General features: G+C 40.4%; 1 long non-coding RNA gene across 1 annotated transcript; it reads left to right on the top strand.

Moving 5' to 3' along the window:
• The first annotated feature begins 547 nt into the window (after positions 1–547).
• On the top strand, positions 548–1,079 carry LOC121961982. The gene is made up of 3 exons (XR_006107103.1): positions 548–634; positions 800–912; positions 1,044–1,079. It is a non-coding gene; the product is annotated as an uncharacterized LOC121961982 (long non-coding RNA).
• Positions 1,080–20,220: the final 19,141 nt, after the last annotated feature.

Below are 20,220 nucleotides of genomic sequence, written 5' to 3'. Positions count from 1 at the left end.
ACTTTGTTACATATGAAAAAGTGCATATCCCTCCCAATTATACAGTTACATGAGATGTAAATACCTAAAGTAAAAGTACATCAAACAGTACTTGAGTATATGTAATTACTTGCATTCACTGCATGATTTAAACTGTATATGCTTCAGGCTATGAGTGAGCTGTCATTCAGAGCCACCAGTGTGCAAGCTGCTGCCAGGTGCTGCCATAATAAATAATGATAGCTGTGGTGATAGCAGGATGATATTTTTTTAACATAGATGTTTTAAAGGGTTATAATGAGGATGTCGGCCTTCAGCATCTTATTGAAGGACCATTTGCCAGTTAAATTTGGCATGGTGGGAAAACTCCCAGCGTGCTGCTGCTGCTGCTGCTCCTCGAGCTGGCCATCAAGCGGCCGGACTGCGAAGCGCAGCTCTGAGCGCAGCATCCCTGCCATCCCCGGTCTCTTTCTTCCCTCCCTCTCTCTCCAACCGTCGCCGCGAGCAGTGTGTATGTGTGCGCGAGTGTGTGTGTGCTGCTATAATCTGACAGCACGCTGGGGCTGCGTTTCCCAAGAAAAGCTCAGCTCTCTCAGTTTTCTGCCCGTCTTATTGCCGCTCTCATTGTCTTTGTCGACAGTGATAAAGAGAGCAGGTACCATCTATCCATTCCGACTATTTATGACGAGTTTTTTGTTTGCTGCTCTTCACAGATGTTATGTCAACACTTTTTGGGTGGTGGTGGTGGTGAAGTGATGGGGGGGACTCCCGGTTCTAATGGAATTTGTTGTGGCTGTTTTTGGTCTCTTCTCTCTTTCAGTTCAACCACGGGCCTGTTTTTGGAATAAGAAAAGCATTGCTGTTTTCTGACTTTGAGAGAAGAAAGAAGGGACTCCTCTGGAATTTCCTAAGGAATTTAATCGGACTGCTCCGGTAAGTAAGTGGTTATTTTGATACGAAAAAAGCTTCATGATTTAGAGTGCATGCAGCTATTTACCATATTGACTTAATTTTTAATAAAAAATTAAAAGCGCATCCTTCATTTGTTTCTATTTTAATTACAGTTACCGGGGCTTTGCATTCTACCGCCTGGGTACATAGTAAGTAGTATAGACTTTTTTCTGCATCTTCTGTTTGTCAATTGCAGTTGAAAGCCGCTCTTTATGTTTTTTTGTGTGGAATTAAGTGTCCGCTACTCCAAGTTATGTGTCGTGCCGCGATGTAAGTAGGTGCCCAGAGCGCATATTTTTGCATATTGAAGCTGCGTTATGGATATTGTAGCGCACAACGTGCACCGGTCTGCTGCTCGCCGTTACGCTCCAGATGGTGGCGAGATATTTACATATATACGCATTTAGAACCCTCTTCCATCACCGTCATTGTTTAAGACATCCTGTGCTCAACACCACAGAGCCATCCTTGCCCCACAACGATGCTCTGACAAATAGAGGATGCACGAGCGCGCACGCAAGCATTTGTGGGATATTCTGTGTGGGACGTGTTGGGAAAGTTTGCTTAAATGTTTGGTGCTGAATGGTTTGGATTTGTGTGTGTGCGTGTGTGTGTGTGTGTGTGTGTGTATGTGTGTGTGCGCGCGAGGGCGTGCGTGCGTCCTGACTCAGGTGATGTAGACGGTGGGTGGGCTCTGACTCACTCGATTTACCCATTTTGCTGCTGTTATCTGACAGGCTTTTGATGTCAGATTTGACTGGTGATTGACAGTGGATCATGCGCAGTAGTGTGTCAGCAAGAGGCCCGTGTTTTTTTTTTCTTTTTCCCGCCCTCCATCACTGCCAGCTATATTTGGAAGTTACCATGATTTATACAAGCCTTTCTCTACGTTTAAGAGTATTTGTCAGACAACTACTGACAAGTGATATAGCCAATTACCCGTTGATTTGCAGTCATAGTTTGCAACCCTAAGGGGAAAAAAAGCCTCTAAAAGACAAGATAATGAACTGAAAAGTTTGGCCACCTCTCTATATTGTAGCCAAGCTGTGCTGAGGAGAAGCAAATGAGGGCAAGGACAGCTCACGCAGCCAGAAGATGTGTCTTCCCTGGCTGGACTAGAGTGACAGAGGGCTAAGTGAGCATGACCATTGAGGAGAGGTAATAGCATTACAGTCTGCCAGTCATGAGGCGGTGCAAGAGATAGGCTACTGTTGCATTTCAAGAAGAGCTAAACTTGGGAAGCACACAAGGACAGGAAGTGGTGATATAAAGGCACTTAGAATTAACATGCTGGTCACAGTAGTTTTTAGTTATGGTGGTCATTGTGGGTTAAAAAGAAGTTGTTTTGTGGTGTGAGGTTATTGAAATCGGGGTAACCTTTTTGGACTGGGATTAAGGCTGGATTTGGCATTGCTTAATGTTACCCTGGCGTTAGAGATTTACAATGCTGAGCTTATCTTTCAATCTGACAAGATGAGTTTACCCTCCCTCCTCTCCAAAAAAAGAGGAAAAAAATATTAAAAATGCAAGTAAATATACGTATTAGTTGTAATTTATGTTTACTTTACATCTAATTGTAAATTTTTCTCAAAATGTGGTTATCTTTACTTAATTTTGTGAAGCTGTTGCAACTTAAAAATAACAAGTTTAAATAAATCAATCTTTTTAAGTTTTAGCAACTTACTAAACCTAGTTTACCATGCCATAAATCTGTATTGTGCTTGTTGCAAATTGGTCAATCATTTGTATTTTCTTAAAAATGTTAACAAAACAGAACTCGCAGATCTCCTAACATAATCATCGACAACATCCTCCATCATGATCAAGTCAAGTCAGACCAACTTTGTTAAATGAAGTTGTTAAAACTTGGAAAAAGACACGGTAATTCCACTTCCGATTTTTTAAGTTGCAACAACAAAGTTAAGTAAATGCTTTTAGATTTTGAGTAAAAATAACAATTAGATAGAAAATGAACATAGATTAAGGCAATTGAATTCCAAGATTATCTTAAGTAAGATCAACTCTCTTTCTATCTATCTTTGCTTTTGTGTCTTGCTCAAATAGCAAGGCACTAAGGGATATAGAAACACTGTGGACATCATACAAATCTGATTGTGTTCCTATGATAAACAATGAATATATAAATGTAACAATGCCAATACCAGTGTGAAAATAAACAAGTCCAGCAGAGACACCAACAGGAGACAAATACGCCCCCCCCCCCCCCCCATTTCAAAGCACCACCGCTTGCACAACAAACTGCAACATGACGACATGTTTAAAACACAGCAGTCCTTTAGGCTAGTTATCCCCCACGTGTAAAGACGCTTCTGAGCACAAAAGTGGATTTGAATCATTTGCTGACAGCCAGTGAATTTTTTGCAAAGCTTTCAAGGATTAGTCCCAGGTAAGAGTGTCCCCTGCCATCCTTTACCCAGCAGCGCTCCCATTTTATAAACTGGCAACGTTTTTGCAATTTCCCTCCGTCTTCCTTTTGAGTGATACTCCCAAAACTACTCGCCAGGCCCGCATCAATCACTGCTGGATGGGATTTGAGCAACAGCTAGAAGTAGTAAGTGTGGGTTAGACAGGTCTGCTTTCTCACGCAAGCTCCTCCACTGTGACCCCCGAGAGCCATGCCAGTTAGAGAGTCGCATTTCTGCAAAAAAATATCTTTCTCCCATTAATTATACTTTAACATGGGTTGCTCTAGTGCAGCTAGTGTTGACAACACACCCACTTTTCCTCTGCCTGCTGCACCTCCCTGGAGAGGAACAGGAGTAAGCTGTAATTATGGTTTATAAACTTCATCCAGGTGACATAATCGGGGCATGGCTGAGATGGCAAGGGGCTGTCACAACAGCTGCTAATGAATTTATAGCCGTTTTTCTTTTGCAATGCACATTTCTCACACTGTCCTACTGCATAGATACATGTTTTCCGGATGTAGATTTTCCACACATGTAAGGATTTAAGGAATCTAGGAGTGTACAGAATGAGAGGCGAGCAAATTTTGCCCATTTCTCAGCAAAATAAAGGTGAAAACAGTACACCTATGTAAGCATAGCAGCTATATTACCACTGTGTTTTTACTGCAAGGTACACCTTGATTGCAGTCCAAGGCTCGGCAAGCCGAGTAGCCGACTCCCAGGGGCCGTTTTATAATGAGGATGCGCTGTCAGATAATTAGATACACCTGACACAGGCGTTTTCAGGAAATTTTGATTCATCCCAAAATAAAATGTCTGTGCCTGCCAACATGAAAGCAGGGAAAAAAAAATATCCCGCTGTCACATTGCCTCTCCTCTCATGGTGGCAATGTTTTATTTATTTATCCACATCTTAATGCTCTTGGATGAGGCAGGCTTCATTTTGTGCTAGCTGATGCACTAGCTGCCAAAGTTTCTCATCTCTTTCTCATCCCATGCAGCCAAGGGAGTCTTGGCTGCATGGTCACAAGATCGCATTCTGATTGGAGGACAGTGGTATACATGGCAACACATATCACTCCTCGGGAAGCTGTGTAAACATTCATATCACATAAGAGTAGATGTGGCCAGTCACATGTGAAGAGCACAGGTGTGTATTATTCATCTGTGTAGTGCACAGACTGTATAAAGCAAATGATGAATGATTAATTGAATCCACTTTAATACCCAGATGTACACACAGACACATATTCATGTATTCATACGCAGGCCCACGCACATAAACACAATCTTAAACATAATGCCTTTTTCTTTGCTGCTGATTAGAAAATGCCGCTCCTCTCACCTGTGCTGTTTATTTATCAGGCACATGGCTCTAGTCATAAATCAGACTCTCATTAAGTTGTTAAACAACAACTTTTGCCTTTTGCAGGAGACATCGATGCTATTAAGCCTGATGTATATGATACAGTTGGAAGGGGAACCGATTGCAGGTTGCTCGCGTTATCTAATTAAGAGAGGTTTTTTTGTCATTTTTTAATACAGGCGATCAAGATGTAGTCACAGCAGGGAGTAAGCTGGTGATACAGCTGGTGTGTACTTTGGTCACCTGATAGCTGAGTACCATTTATATTAGCCTATGGTCTTTTTCAGAGTTGGAGGTGAATTAACAATAAACCTAGATGTATGCAAGTTAATATCACAGCAGGTCAACAAAAATGTTAGCCATCTGAATTCTTTGATGTAGTATTTTAAAGCAAGTTAATGTAGCTGTTGCTAAACTGTGGCCCCATGAGACAACTGCAGGATTATGGTAATTGCTAAATTATGGTAATTGCTAAAATATAACATAACATTAGCATAAGTAGAAAAGAGAATTGAAGTCAGTAAACTGAATTGTTACACAGCAATGTTTGGCTAAAGTTTGCTAATATCTGCTAACATTAACCACCATAAGCTACTGCTCATGCCAGGCAGACTGTAATTAACCCTTTGAAACCTGAAGCAACATAACTTTTCTAGTGCCTCTTTCAGATGTCTTTCACAAGTTAACATTTGAACCCCAAACAAACTGGTGCAATTTCTTTCAAAAACTAGAAGAAATGTATTTTAAAAAGCTAGGGAAAATTTCTAGGGGAAAAAAGAAAAAAAGCTAGGGAAAATGATCATAATTACATTTTTAAAATTGTTAGAAAATATTTATATTTTTAAGCACCTTTTCAAAGTCATTTTCCCCCTCTTTTCATTTTTTCCCCCACAAACTTTCAAGTAATTTTATTGTACTTTTAATAGTTTCTTGCAAATTTTGGGGTCATTTCTTCTTTCATTGCTCATTACCTTCTACTTATGTTTAAAAAAAAAGAAAAAAGAAACCAAGGCAATTTGATCAGGTTTCAACGGATGAAACATTTCCTATGTATGGCAAAGAAGGTGTTATTTCATCTTTCAAAATTCACATAGTTTTGCTTCATAGGATTTCTATAAGATAATCAGATCGTATCTATAATTTAGGGGTTGTCTGCACACGGCTCTAACATAAAGGTGGCTGAGCTGGGGGATAGCAACTAATTGTGCTAAAAACAGTGGTAACAACAGCAACAGTGCTGTGAGAGGCTAGAGGTGTTCTGGGTTTCCAACACATATATTTTATTTGTGGCCACTATTAATATCCACAAATCGATTTGCTGGTATTACTGAAATATACCACACTGTTATTCATTGCACAGCAGAGCGTAGTTTTGGCACAAATGGAGCAGCAGAACATCAGTTGAGTAACAGTCAAACTTAACTGTTAATTGTGCTGAGTCTAAAAGTTTCCATTTACTCTGCCCCCTTCCTTTCCTCTTATCCATGGATGTGATCACCTCTGACCTAAAAGCCTATTCTCATTCCGAACTTGTAAAACACAGCCACTTTGACTGAGCTTTTGGCATAAGAGCACAACGTCAGGTCACAAGAACGCAGCCGGCCTCTAATTGAGATAGATGTGCATTTGTCAAAATGTGTAGCCACATGGGGCTAGTAAAGGGGACTGGGTGTTTTACAGTAGATGTAAATGTGTGTCCTATCTTTTCTTAACAACAACATGTGAGATAAAGTGATTCCAGTAGACTATTTTTTTTTTTTTTTTTTGCCATTTTAGGAGTTTGTAGCATATTTTGATGATTATCGGCATAATATTGCAAATCGCAATAATTTGGGCCAGGATAATTGTGACATCAAATTTTCATATCATCCCATGCGTAGTGGTTTGCTGCTATATTAATCCTCTGAATATCATACAGAGCTCTTTTAAATTGAGAAGTTGTGAAGTACAATATGTTTCTACCTCTAAATTATTGTTGGTTCAGTTGACAACAAATCTATTTGTTTTGTCTATTAAAATATATACCAGGCTATTTACAGATATCATTGAGTGAGAGAGAGAGAGAGAGAGAGAGAGAGAGAGAGAGAGATCATAAAGCATGTCTAGGATAGAGCTAGATCTCAGCAGCTGTGTTATTGTATAGTACTGTACATGTCTGGCAGCAAACATGATGTCAGTTTGATCACATCATTTGGTCTGGAGCATATTGTCTCCAACAGTCAACAAGAGTTCCCAGCCTTTTCTTGCATCACTGGTGAAGCAGTAAAAGAAAATTCAGCTATGAGCAAGTGTCACAATATTTCATGATTGGCAATTGTGTGGTTTAAAATGCCATCAGTTTGGAACTCTGCACAGCATTCAAAACACTACCACAAGGCAAATGCAATAATATTTGACCTATACAAATGAAATCCTGCAATATTTAAATATATCACTATGACATTTAAATGCATTACAGGGATGCTGGTCTACGGGATGATGTTGATATTGTTGATTTCATTAGTGCACCGCTTTCATTTGTAATCGTCTGTCTGCACCTTGAAGCCACAATAAAGTGACCAAAAAATATGGCTGTGCACCTTAATACTCTATTATTCCCTGTTACCTAACTTCACTCTCATGGCAGCAGGAGTTCTAACCCAGGCTCAGCGATGCATGATTTGAAATTCATCTCAGCAGCAAAGGCTGTGGTGGATGTTTCCCTTCTCTGCTTGACTTACTGTATTGTTATAGCCTAAAGAAAACCTGCGTCTGTATGGCGCGGTTGAACTTGGGAGGAAAACAAACAAACAATGCTGCTTTTGCTCTGCTCTAACATGACAAGAGCTCAAAAAACTGATGGATACTGACAAAAAAAACGAGAGACAAGAGGAGGATGATATGGATGTGCTGCCCTGAGTCAGAATCACTGCCTGAGCTAATAGCTATGGGCCGGACACAATATCATGTACATTGTAATACAATGTACTACAAGAGCTACACTGACTACACCTTTACATTTTTTATTAATCTGAATTGCAAGCCATACGAGACAGAAATATGAATATTCATCGGCTGCAAAAATGCAGTTCTGTTGCTTGGATCGCAGTAGGCTGTGCAGATATTCAAGATATCATCTTGCATGTTTGCACAGCTTCCTGTCAGTCCTTTTGATGCAATAGGTGCTAGTTTAGATAATGACATAGTGTGGTTACTTAAGAGCAAATGCCAGCTTGATCTTACATCCTGACCTTTCTGTAAGCCACATGTACAGCACAGATGTGGATTTTTTTTATCTCCATACATGCTTTTGCCGTGGTATTCCTCTCTGTTCTGACTACCCTGAAAGATTTAAGAGGGTACTGGTATGCTGAGTGTTGGCATTATAGTCTTCTGGGACATGGAGGCAAAGAAGAAAACAGAAAGGAATAATGCAGGCAAGCTGGAGCCAGAGTACTCTGCACAGTTCGATGCTGCTGCCTCTAACCGACATGAACAAGAGAAATCAATTAGACCTACTCGGTTGCTATCCCAGGGACTTCCACAATGGGAAGGGGGTAGAGCGAATCAAAGCATTTGGAAAAAACAAAAAAAGAAAGTAGCAGAGGAGGAAAGTGAACTCGAGTGGCAGTTTGTTGTATTCTTTGTCAGATCAGCCGCCTCTGACCTCAAGATAACATTCATTCTCTATTTCTTCATCCCAGACATGCTTAGAATTCCAGACATCTTCCCATCTCTTTTTTTTTTAACAGTGATGCAAAGCCGTCTCTCTTACTGTCCTTTTAGGTCAGTAATGAGAAAAAAGAAAATGTGCCTTACAAGAATATTTTCGAAGCTAAGTTTTACCTGCGGATGAAGCAATCTCTGTTTTCCCAGCAGCTTTTAGATTCACACTATTATGTTTATATTCATACCTTAGAGCCATTTCAGCAGTCACTTGGAGGTCGCCGTGAACAACATCTCTTTTTCCACACCATAATGGGCACCAGGGTTTTGTTTTGCTGAAAAAGAAAAGAGCAAACAAGTTGGGCTGTGAGGGTATTATACAGTTTTAAAAGTTGTATTTAAACAGGGTTTAGTTTGAGAAAACTCCTTATTTGGTTTTAGAGAATACATCTCTAAGATCCCTAAAGATTAAAAAAACGATTCTTCATATTGAATATAAAATAGTCCAACTATTGTGGTAAGATCAGTGGGGCTAGTATCCACAGCATATCATTTATTAATAGTATTTTACTGCCAGCTACAGTCTTACTGTAATTTAAAAATATATGCAATGGTACAGTCGACGTAGAGATCCGAACTTGACTGAACAGACATTTAAAATCTATATATGTATATGTATTTCAATAAGATCATGGGCGAATTATTTTGCATAACTGGCAGAGATGATCGAAATAGATCAGTCAATTGATGCTTTATGCATTTTTCATTGAATGGAGTTGAGCTCTGTACTGTAAATACTGAGGTTGAGAGTGCATAGCATGGATTTTGCTGCACCCAGAGGCCTCATCGTCTTTGATCAGACTGAAAGAGGACACTTTTTGATCAAGCCCTACCTCGGACATTTAAATCAAACCCCTGTCAGGCCCATCGGCTCTGGGAGATAGGGTGTAATCTCTACACATAGGAGAAAGTGGACACCCTGGAAGTGTGCTACAGTCTATTATATTGTACATTTTGAAATCCTCCCCCGTTTCTCTTGATGAATATCTAGCAGTTTGTGATAGGTGAGTTATTCTGCGGTGTGGAAATTCAATTTGACAAAAGAGACCTGTCTCATAGAGTCTTTTAAATGGTTATGATCGCATAAAATCTGCAGCATAAGAGAGCTGGAAGAATTAATGAACAGGAATCCATAACTTTTTTGTCTGCATAGACATTTATGGATAGCTATGGAGGAAACTGACATGACGGAGATGTAAAGTGGAATTTAAAATGAAAAACCAAACTAGAATTATTGCCTAATAGTTGTATGCCTCTGCAAACCAGTCGAGTTGCACTTACAGTTTACATTATGATGTCACAGTGAAGATGACTCTCTGAACAGAAAATGTCAACACTCCATCATTACATCATATGATTTTGTGATAATAACTATATAAAATCATAAGTTAAGGCGAGTGACCTTGACCTTTGACCACCCGATTCTAATCAGTTCATTCTTGAGGACATGGGGATGTCCGTGCCAAATTTGAAGAAAAAAAAAAGAAAGTTTTTCTTGAGATATCTTGTTCATGAGAATGTGATGGACATGATCACAGTGACCTTTGATCACTAAAATCTAATCACTTCATTGTTGACTCCAGGTGGACGTTTGCGCCAAATCTGAGGAAATTCTCTGGAAGTGCTCTTCAGATTACATGCTCCTGAGAATACCTTGATCTTTGGCCACCAAAATCTAATCAATTCATCATCGAGTACATAGTGCGTCATAGAGATATGCATTTACAAATATTGGAAGAACGGACAACCTCGAAAACATAATGCTTTTGGCCATGGCTATCGTCGTGCAGAGGCATAAAAACATAATTATGTGGAGATAAAATGATGACAATTTTAACAGCACAAGCTTAGGAAGTTGTGTTCCATCTATAATCCTGTGTGTGCAGTTAGCTCAGTCCCCTGACAGAGCACACATGTAAACACAGCACCCCCACCTCCCACTCAGCCCTGCTGTAGGTTTGGCTGTGGGTGCTCGGCAGATCCCTCGGCATCATGAGAGAATAACAATGAGGGTTTTGGGAGGGATCAGTTCCCCAGCATAGAGCCATACTGGGTAGGGTTTATGTAAGACTGCCGCTTCCTGAGCTCTCTGCCAGTTTAAGATGACAAACAAATGGTACCAAGGAGTACCGACTTGCCAAAGGGGGGGCGGATTGCGTCTCTTCGTGCTACCGCCGCTGCTTCATCCTCCCTTCATACACAAACACTCTTCCTTCTGTTCATACACAAGCTTGGTTATGTGTCGTGGCTTGTGATACCAGGTCTCATGTGAATCCATGCAGGTTGATGTGTGTTTTCACACCATTTGTTGGCTCCGTAGCTCCGTCGCCCACTTTGAAGCCACCCTCTTCCCTTATCCTCCTCTTCCTCCTTTTGTTTTCCCCTTCACATGTTCCAGTGAAAGAAGCCTGGGATCTGTCAAAATCTATCCTTTCTTCTGTCTGGCTTGTCAACTTTTTTTTTTTTTTAGATGGGCTGCCACGGAAATTCACTCAGCCCTGACACCCCAGTGGTTCTTGAAATGTCAAAACAGGTAGAAGCTGAAGTGTTGTCTTTTTTTTTGATGATACAATTTGTGTGTTAACATCAGCGTTTCATGTTTTCACCTCATGATGCACATAATGCACGTCACTGAAGCTTGTTGAGGATCTTAATCACCTGTCATTAATTATTAAAGCTTTATAAATAGAGCACGTCTGCTTAACCCATTTTGAGTTACAGTTCTGTAGTTATTCCTGCAAAAATAAAGTGTGTGCAAAAAAAAAAGAGCACTATCACAGCAATCATACAGACACACAGAGCCTGCTAAATAGCATTCAGAGGCTGCACAGTCCCTTGATTTTCTAACCTGGACCACTCAAAAGTGCCAATTCATGTTTAGGCTCACTGCACCATAATGGGACCCAGCTTCTGATAAGATGAGGCACACAATCCCTTGGTACCAGGTGTATTTTTAGACATAAAAGTGTCAGGAGCGGTGTGTATGCTGTCTAAATTTCGCAACAGAAGGCAAACAAGTCTGTGCTGTTTTAATCAGATACATCTGGACTTCATTGGTTGGAAAAAATCAAGATTGGTAGCTACTTGCATAAAAAAATGATTCTGGTTCAGAAGATTACGTCATCTTAACAGATGCTGTTGAAAGCTGATTTTGGGAATATCCCAGATGATAGAAAAAGACAAAAAAAAAAAGCTGACATAAGTGAAAGGGTAGCCTCTCAATCTTTTCTTTCCCTTGACACTACAAGGAAGACACAGTGTATACGTCTGACATGCCATCCAGAGCAAATGCTCCCTGTATTCCTGCATAGCACAGAAATACACCATAGATAGCATTAGGATCCATTGAGTTGGGAGTAAGGGGAAAATCGATGTAAGGTGAAAATTAAATTTGGCGGAAAGAGCCTTTAGGCAAAGTGCAATTTGAAAACACATCTTTTATATTCCCCTGGGTGTCTGACATGGGCGGGCAGGAGATGGACGGTGGATCTAACCATCATGGAAAAAGGCAGAGGTATGCTGTGAGGAGGGAAACACCTCATCTCACTCCTAATGTGCCTCCCCTTTGATTGTCTAATTCGGTTAGGGCCATGCGTCCGTTATCGGATCATATCAAAGGTCAGAGGCGTCCTGTAGACAAATCAATCTCCCCGTCTGAGGAGGCGCAGAGGAAGCATGGATTGAGGGAGAGCCGATCCATCTAGTGGGCCCAGAGTGAAGGTGGGTGAGGAGAGAAAGAAGTGGGGGCAAGAAAAATAATGGCATCTGCTGCTCAGAGAGAAGTGGGCGAGGAAGGTGAGATTGAACTGTTGACTTGGGGAATGCGATATTCTCAGAGTGAAAAAGAGTTTACATTATTGCTTGCAAGATAAGAGCAATTCCTTGTGAAGACCTGGCATATTAAGGCCTACCTGACTACCAGATGGGCTAGTCACTGATATGTCCTTACGAGGCTGGACCAAACGATACTGTGATTTTTGATCAACACAACAACAACACAAGCTTGACTGTAGTAATCAAATTATCTATTTTCCTATGATTCAAGTCAAACAACAGAATCCAGTGGCTGCCCCACAGAGATTTAATTCAGTTTCCATTATAGACCACGTTTGCAACGGTTCTGCTTTGTGTAATAAACTAACAATATTTGGACTGTTGGCTGCAAACCTCAAGCAACATGCCTTCCCCCAGAATCAGTAGTCTATATATTGTTCATATTGTTGTTTAAAGGCAGGCAGTGTGAGTTGCTGAGTGTTGGAAATGTCTGCCTTTTCTGGAATATAATGGAACTAGATCGCACTCGGCCTGCAGAGGTCCATGCTAGTGACAGCGAAAGATGTAAACATTAATGGCGTCCTCCCTGGTTTAGCTGGTTTCAGTGGTGCTAGTTGCAATTGAGTATAGCTGTGGTTTGAGCAGCTATGTTACCTGCCCACTATCAGAATACAATAAGCCCCCTTTGCTCCTTGATATGTAAGCAGAAACCCTGAAGAAAATGCTAAGATAGCATTTAGATAGATATTAAGTATTAGGTACAAAGAAAGGCAGTTAGGTTCAGGATAAAATTAAGGGTAAGGGTTACATCTTGTAGGTTATAAGGTCAATCACGTCTTCATGAATTATGAATAAAGTAAACAGAAGTGGATTATTGCTAGGTTTGGTAATATACTTAGTCACTACAAGTGGCTGTGTTGTTCAACTAACCATCATGTTTTTGGGTTCTTCTTTTACTAGTTGTGGACGTGGTGCACAGCAACAGTATGTGGCTGCAGCAATACATATCTTAATAGGTGAGCTAGCAGTAGATGTAGGCATTTCTTCTTAGCATGATATGGTTGGCAGTAGGCATGGGCAGTATCACACAGTATATACTGGAGGGGCTGTACTGAGAATGTTTTCCTTGCAGTGTACATCACGTGCCACACTGAGTGCATGAACAGTGTGTTCACATTAGCAGCGTTTGTTGTTATGGTGCTGCTGCAGAATTGTCTACTGTTATTACTGTATTGCTGCAATAAAAAGCACATACTTAACTCATTTATGAAGCCATGCAAGCTACTGTATTGTCAAAAACACAGTCCTACAAATGTTTCATAATAAAATGCCTTTTGTCAACAACTAAAGGGATTCTGTTGACAGAAACATTGTCAGGGGGCTTTTATTTTTAAAATGAAAATGGGAAAGGCTGAGTAAAACAGGCAAATTTGTATTTCCTCTGTCTGTAACAGAAACAGAAAGACATTGAAACTGGAGTAAAAGGTAATATATAGTCAATATGATTATCAAAAGACCACTTTCACTGTCTATTTTTGCTGAAAACCACGCATGTCATGCGTAAAAAAATCGGTGAGACTTCCTGATGCACCTGAGCAGTGCTGCTCTTGCCACCAGCGTGGCTGCACTACCCTGGTAACATGGGGGCGGACAAAAGAAAAAGTCTTTGGTAAAAAAGACAAATATGAATTCAGAAGGTGTATGGTTGTGTTTCTCTTTTTAACAAGAAAAATAGATGTAAGAATATTACCTTTCGTTGACATCTCTTGAGTGCTGCGTGTATTGAGGTAGGAGGGTTAGTGCCGCACACTGATACCATCAAATACCATATACCCTGGTGAAATTCCAGGAAGGTATAAAAGGTATGTAAAAACAGATACCGCCACAGCTAGATGGCTAGAGTAGTTTAGTAGAAAGAAAATAGTTTCCACATGAAACCACTCACAAGGTCTGTGGAGTATCGTGAGTAACCAGGACATGATTTCTAGAAAATGACATTGCTGTTTTTTTAAGTTTAAGTTTTTAAAATGAATTTTTGTGAGCTTTGAGCATCAAAGTCTAGTTCAACTTTATTTGAGAGAAGGCAGCCATCTCTGTGGCTGATACCTCCAACACTTGGCAACTCACACAAAAACACTCTACCTTGATAACTAGCACTACAGGTAAGAGGCAAAACATGCACTTTTCTCTTTTAGGTTAAAATCAAGCAATTTGAGGTTGCTACTTCTGGCCCTGGGAAAACAGTGATTGGCATTTATTTTTTTCTTTTATCATAGACTAAATGATGAATCAACAAAGCTTGTCAAAGCAATTGGTGATGTAAATAATCATTAGTTGAAGTCCCATTCACAGTAGTGAGTGATGTGCTGCCTTTTGGGCAGTCCATTAAAGGTTGTTTATGAGAAACAAGGCTGTAGTGAAACCACTATTTATCATTCCCCTCATTCCTCGTCACACAGAATATTCTTCACCAATACTGTGGACCTCGTAGAATGCCTATTAACAAACAGTCATAATTAAAGCAACGAAGCATAAACACAGTAGTGGTGGGCACGGCAGCATTGGGCAAAGTTTATAGGTGAGTATAAATCATCCACAGTTTAATGCCAACAAGATGTTTAATTTGGTATCCCTGAGTGCATAATTAGTTCAATTAGCCTCAATCATGCACAGAGAAGCACAAGCAGAGTGGACTCGGGTTGCCCTCTGGTCCCCTTGCATTAAAAGGCAAAAGTGTATTTCCTCCTGTAAGATTAAAACTCACTGTGTAATAACTCACCAGAGCCTCCCCTCCAGACACCATTGCGACGGTTCAGTGTGAGATAATGTTTGCTCAAGCAAGTCTCAATGAGATTCAGCGCTCCGGTGACACCATTACTCTAAGCTCATTGCCTAGTCAGGTTGGGTGGGTCTACCGTGCCTCAGAAAGTCGAAGCGCAGAGGCGCCAGAAGAGAGAGCACCTCTCGAGACAGATTACATGTCTGTGGACAAGCGAATAGGCTCGCACTTCACCTCTGCCTGAGACAAGCGGGTTATTATCTTTTGCTGCTTTTTTTTCCCTTTGTCACGCTGTTGCCAGTCATGTAATGCATCCAGAACAAGATGCTCGCCTGGCAGCCCGAGCAGGTGGACGACAAGGCAGCTTACACATTTTCGCTAATTGCAGGCAGTCAGTGAAACATATCTGAAATGAAGATGATGGCACAAGCCTGCAGAGGAAGTCAAAGCAGCCTAGGCCCGAGCCAAAGTGTTTTAAATGGATTACACCAGTGTGTCATTGCGATTACACGCTCCTCGCAGGGACCGCGACAAGATGAATTGTATTTTATGGCTTTACAGCAGATCTTTTTTCTTTCTTTTCTCCTCCAACTTGAATGCATTTTTCCCCCCTCTACCATGTAGCGTGGTCTGAATGTGGGATTGTTTTTGCCTTTGAACTATCTCACAAACAGTTCATCTGCTACTTCTCCTTAAGGGGACACTTTCTGTTTATCGCATAGTGGAGTGGCTGACTGAGAAACCATGTATGCGTATACATTTCCATGCTTCGTAAACAACATTTCAGACTTATTTTGTTGGGCTGAAAAACTCGCCCTCAGTTTCCATCGTGCATCACAGCATTTCAAAACATACTAGTGAACCTCAGAGGGCCGCAAAAAATGATACATATAAACGCATATAGCAGTTTTTCTCCGTACCTCTATATACTGTAGGTCCAATCATTTACACCATGTTCAATAAGAATGTCTTATCTTTCCCGTCCCTGTCTGTATAATATATCACTGCAGCCATGTCATTTGGGCACGTACAGCACAGTAACAATTCAGGAACACCCCCATTTTACTTATATATACTATAAAGCATGTGTCAGAAACCTCATTGATAAAAATGATTTAATAACAGTGCTCCAGGAGTGTCCTCCAATCCCAGCCTAATCTCTGCACAAGATCATTAGATATGGCAAGGTGTGTGCATGTGTGTGTGTGTGTGTATGTGTGTGTGTGTGTGAGAGAGAGAGAGAAAGAGAGAGAGCGAGAGAGAGAGAGAGAGAGAGAGAGAGAGAGAGAGAGAGAGAGAGAGGTTATGTCTGTAGGGAGTCCATTAGGTAAGGAAAGGGCAGGAGGTTAAACACTTGAGAACCCTGCCATGACCCAGAAGAACATATGTCCACGTACACACACATAACACACACACGCACTGACACATACACACACTACTTTTCTCCTACTTTTGAAAGCATGTCAGCATTACAGCAAAAAGTAGCCCTTGTGTAAACTTTGAATCGCACCGCCTATCTACTTCCTCTAGTTCTGTGATGTACTCTCTCAGTGAGACTTGTGGAGGCACACTGTTTTCAGTCAGTGTGATGTGGGGGTGTATTACATCTGGTACTGCAACGGTGGAAATAACCCCTTGCACAAACTCAGGCAGAAACTGTGAGACTTGCATGTCTGCATCAAGCTACTGGAGACTTGTAACAAAGGTGTGAAGCTATGTGGTCTACATACGAGTGTTGGAAATGGGATTGCAGAGGTCAATAGGGATGGAGTCCGCTTCAGAATAGTCATAATCAGACTTTTTTCTCTTTTCTTCCTTAAAAAAAAAAAAAACAACATTTGTGAAGCTTTTCCTCTTTTGCAGAAGATACAACTCTGTGCAAAATCCAGTTAAATCACAAACATGTTTTATCTTATCTTATGGTTATGCTTTCACAATTTATAAAGCCACCCACTTTACCAACTTTGTTGTAATTTATTATTTGCCAGATATAATAACCACGTCTCTAGTTTTGTCTGTGGGCAGCCATAATGCTCCTATTAGGCTATTTTCAACTGTACTGTGTACACAAAGAACTAAACATAGAGTATATGTATGCATTTGGGCAGACACGTACACAAAAAATGCAACAAATGAGAATAACCCATAAATCATTCAGATTTATACAAAAGCAAACATAGTCAAATTTGGAACTGTAATATAATACAATGAATCTCCATGAGCAAATAGGCTGTCTGCATATGTATGCAGATTATGTAGGCAACGGGACAAAATTTTGGTATTGGAAGCATTCTGGTTTCTGTAGCACTGAAGGAGATAAGGAATCATCTTTTTGTAACATGCCCAAACGTATAATCTCCCAATAACCTCAATCACAGAAATATTAAATAATAATATCCCAAAACATGAAAGAAAAAACATGTAACACCACCAAAATAAAAACCATACCAAATCTTATGACACAAAATTCACTACTTTATAAATTAAGTCATTTAGAAAGATTGGCTGCAATGACCTTGTCCACTGACAAGGAAGTCTTGGCCTGGATACATGATGGCTACACTAGCATCGAAATATTGCCTGTTTCTCCCAGAGGCTTTTATGGTCAGAATGGTCCAAAATCAGCACCTGCCAATTAACTATGTGTGAGTGAAAATCTACACTGGCAAATAAAATAAATGAGGTCAGTTGCCATGGTGGGATGCTGAAATAGTCATGCTTCACTACAGACTGTCATCACAACACAACCAGAGCTGATAAAGCACGTTTTGTTTTGCATTGACTGCACAGTAGTGGCAGCATGCAACGTGCGACTGTCAATAACTGTTTTGTAATTCTTTGACTGACCCTTGCTGTCCACCATAGCTATGGTTACACCTACTTTATCAAGCTGGGTACCACAAAGATCAGCTTTTTTACAGCAGCTGAAATACAACGAGCTGCAGTGTTTACCACAAGCACTCGACAAAGAGGTCCTGCTTGTTTGCGTTTGTTTATATTTATGGATGGTCAAAAGATGTTTTTGTCATGACTTTTTCAGTTTACTTGCTATTGGCAGCTAGCCGGAAAAGTTAAATTTGTACCCTGGTTATCAGTCCAATAGCTGATGTGTTCTGAGATTGTACCAGAACTCACATTATTCCATTCGTACATGGTTCTTCCGCTAGCATAGCTGACTGACAATCTAACAGTGAATATTTTGGTAGTGCAAGACATTTTACAAAGTCATGAAACAGCCTTCAGCCATCTTTGAGTTGAACCCTAAATTTTACCTCACATTACGTTTTCAACAAAGCTCACACATTTACTTCAGTTTGCGTTAACAAAGATCACAATGGCCTGGTTTGGGCAAGAGGACATCCAACAGATCAGAGCGACAAAACTTTTCTACAAAACTGAATACAACCCTAACCCTAGTTTCAAATTTGGATAAAAAGTGGCAACCCTGGGTAGCATGTCAAATCCATGTCAAGACTACACCTGGCTAATCCTGTAATTGATTGATTTAAGTTACAATCTTCCACCCCAAGCATCACAAAGATCTGCCTCTGCTGCTCTTGGCTCTAAAACAGTCCCTCAGTCTCTTCTCCTCAAGTGCCTACAGGACTTAATGCTCTTACTGGGTTTTAAATCAGAGAACGCACTTTACTCCTCAAGCTAATCATAGCGCTAGCCTCTATGAAATTTGATCAGTCTTAACAATGACCATTGTGCGCTCCTATTGAGTGCCATACAAATTAGCCTCTGTGCTGGTGGCCAGTGGGACAATGTATTCTGCCGGCTTTATCACATCTCGCCCCGGCCTACTATTAATCTTGTGGACTGTATGGGATGAATTAATGCACCAGGGGATTTGTAAGGCTATGGATATGGATTACATTGTCTAACGGTATATTTGAATTGGTCTCTGAATGTAATTCCTGTGGACTGAGATTAAATTCAGCTGATAAAAGTTGGCTGTAACAAACCACATTATTATTGCCCTTGTCAGTCTGTTGTGCATGGCAAAATGAAGCAGTGCTCTCATAATCCTGTTCATCTACAAGAGGTCTACATCTGTGATTGAATTTCATACGTACAGTGGGGATTGGCTGGAAAGTGATTGCCATTTGGTTTAATATGTCCTCTGCAGAGTCCTGGCTCTTACCTCTGAGCTCTTTTTCACTCTCTCCTACCTCCTTGGCTTGTAAAACTCAATTTTATGAACTATTCACAGCTCTTTAAATGGTATTTTAAGTATTTTTTCAACCTGGACTCTATTTTTTATCATTATTTTTGTCTGAGCAACTAATGGGAACAACATTTTTTAAAAATAGGTCTAGTGATTGGCTGAAATAACCCATTCACCCACTTACATGTGAAAATGTGCTGGCACTAAACGCTAAAATTACTTTGTATTTAAATGGAGTCTGGTGGGTTTGATGATAGTGATTTTGGGGCTGTTTTGGGTTAAAAAGAAAGGATCTTGCTCTTTAACAAAAGGTTTATCTCTATGGAAATCCTTTCTTTAATGTTGACAGACACTTGGGATAACAATCTGAGCCTGTCGGTGGCAAAAACAAGCACTTTAGTGGATGTAAATTGACGATGTACTAATGCCCAAAGTGGTAACACCGAAGCCTGTTTTGTGTAAGCCAGCTGCAGCGCTCACTTTCAATACTGGACCAGTTTCATAAAATGTTTCTCTGATTAGTCACTTATATACAAAATCATGACAAAATGGTTTCCAGATTGATAAATACCTGAGTCAACCTTTAATCATAAACTGTCTACACTGAAAGGAAAGGAGGCCTTGAAGAATCCTGAGGAACTTCTCCCTCCACCAATCAGACAGACCACTCGCAGGGATGTCTAGACTGTGGATGCTCTTTGTCCTCCCTCTCAGTTTTTCTACGGCATTACATCAGATTACAGTATCATAGCACAATTTCTCTTGATGATCCCTGCACTGTAAAATCATCACTACAATCTTTCATCTAATCTCAATCCAAAGTGATTTTTTTTCCGCTCTTAATTGAAAATTATGTTCTTAAATGACTCGTTTAGCATCACTCTCACACTGAAAGCATTTCCCCATGCTTTTTTTTGACAGTCACATTAAGAGAAGTAATGGGCATCCCAAATATTTAGTAGATGCAATTTTAAAATAGTTGCATGCTAGAAAATCTGCACCCCTGGCTGCGCCTGGCAACCGATGCTCACACCACGGCGATCATTTGGTTTTTGGATTATGCCTG

Source organism: Plectropomus leopardus, chromosome 23, assembly GCF_008729295.1.
Source record: "Plectropomus leopardus isolate mb chromosome 23, YSFRI_Pleo_2.0, whole genome shotgun sequence".
NCBI classification, from domain to species: domain Eukaryota; kingdom Metazoa; phylum Chordata; class Actinopteri; order Perciformes; family Serranidae; genus Plectropomus; species Plectropomus leopardus.
The sequence above is the reverse complement of the archived record's forward strand: the minus strand, read 5'-3'. Positions and strand labels throughout refer to the sequence as shown.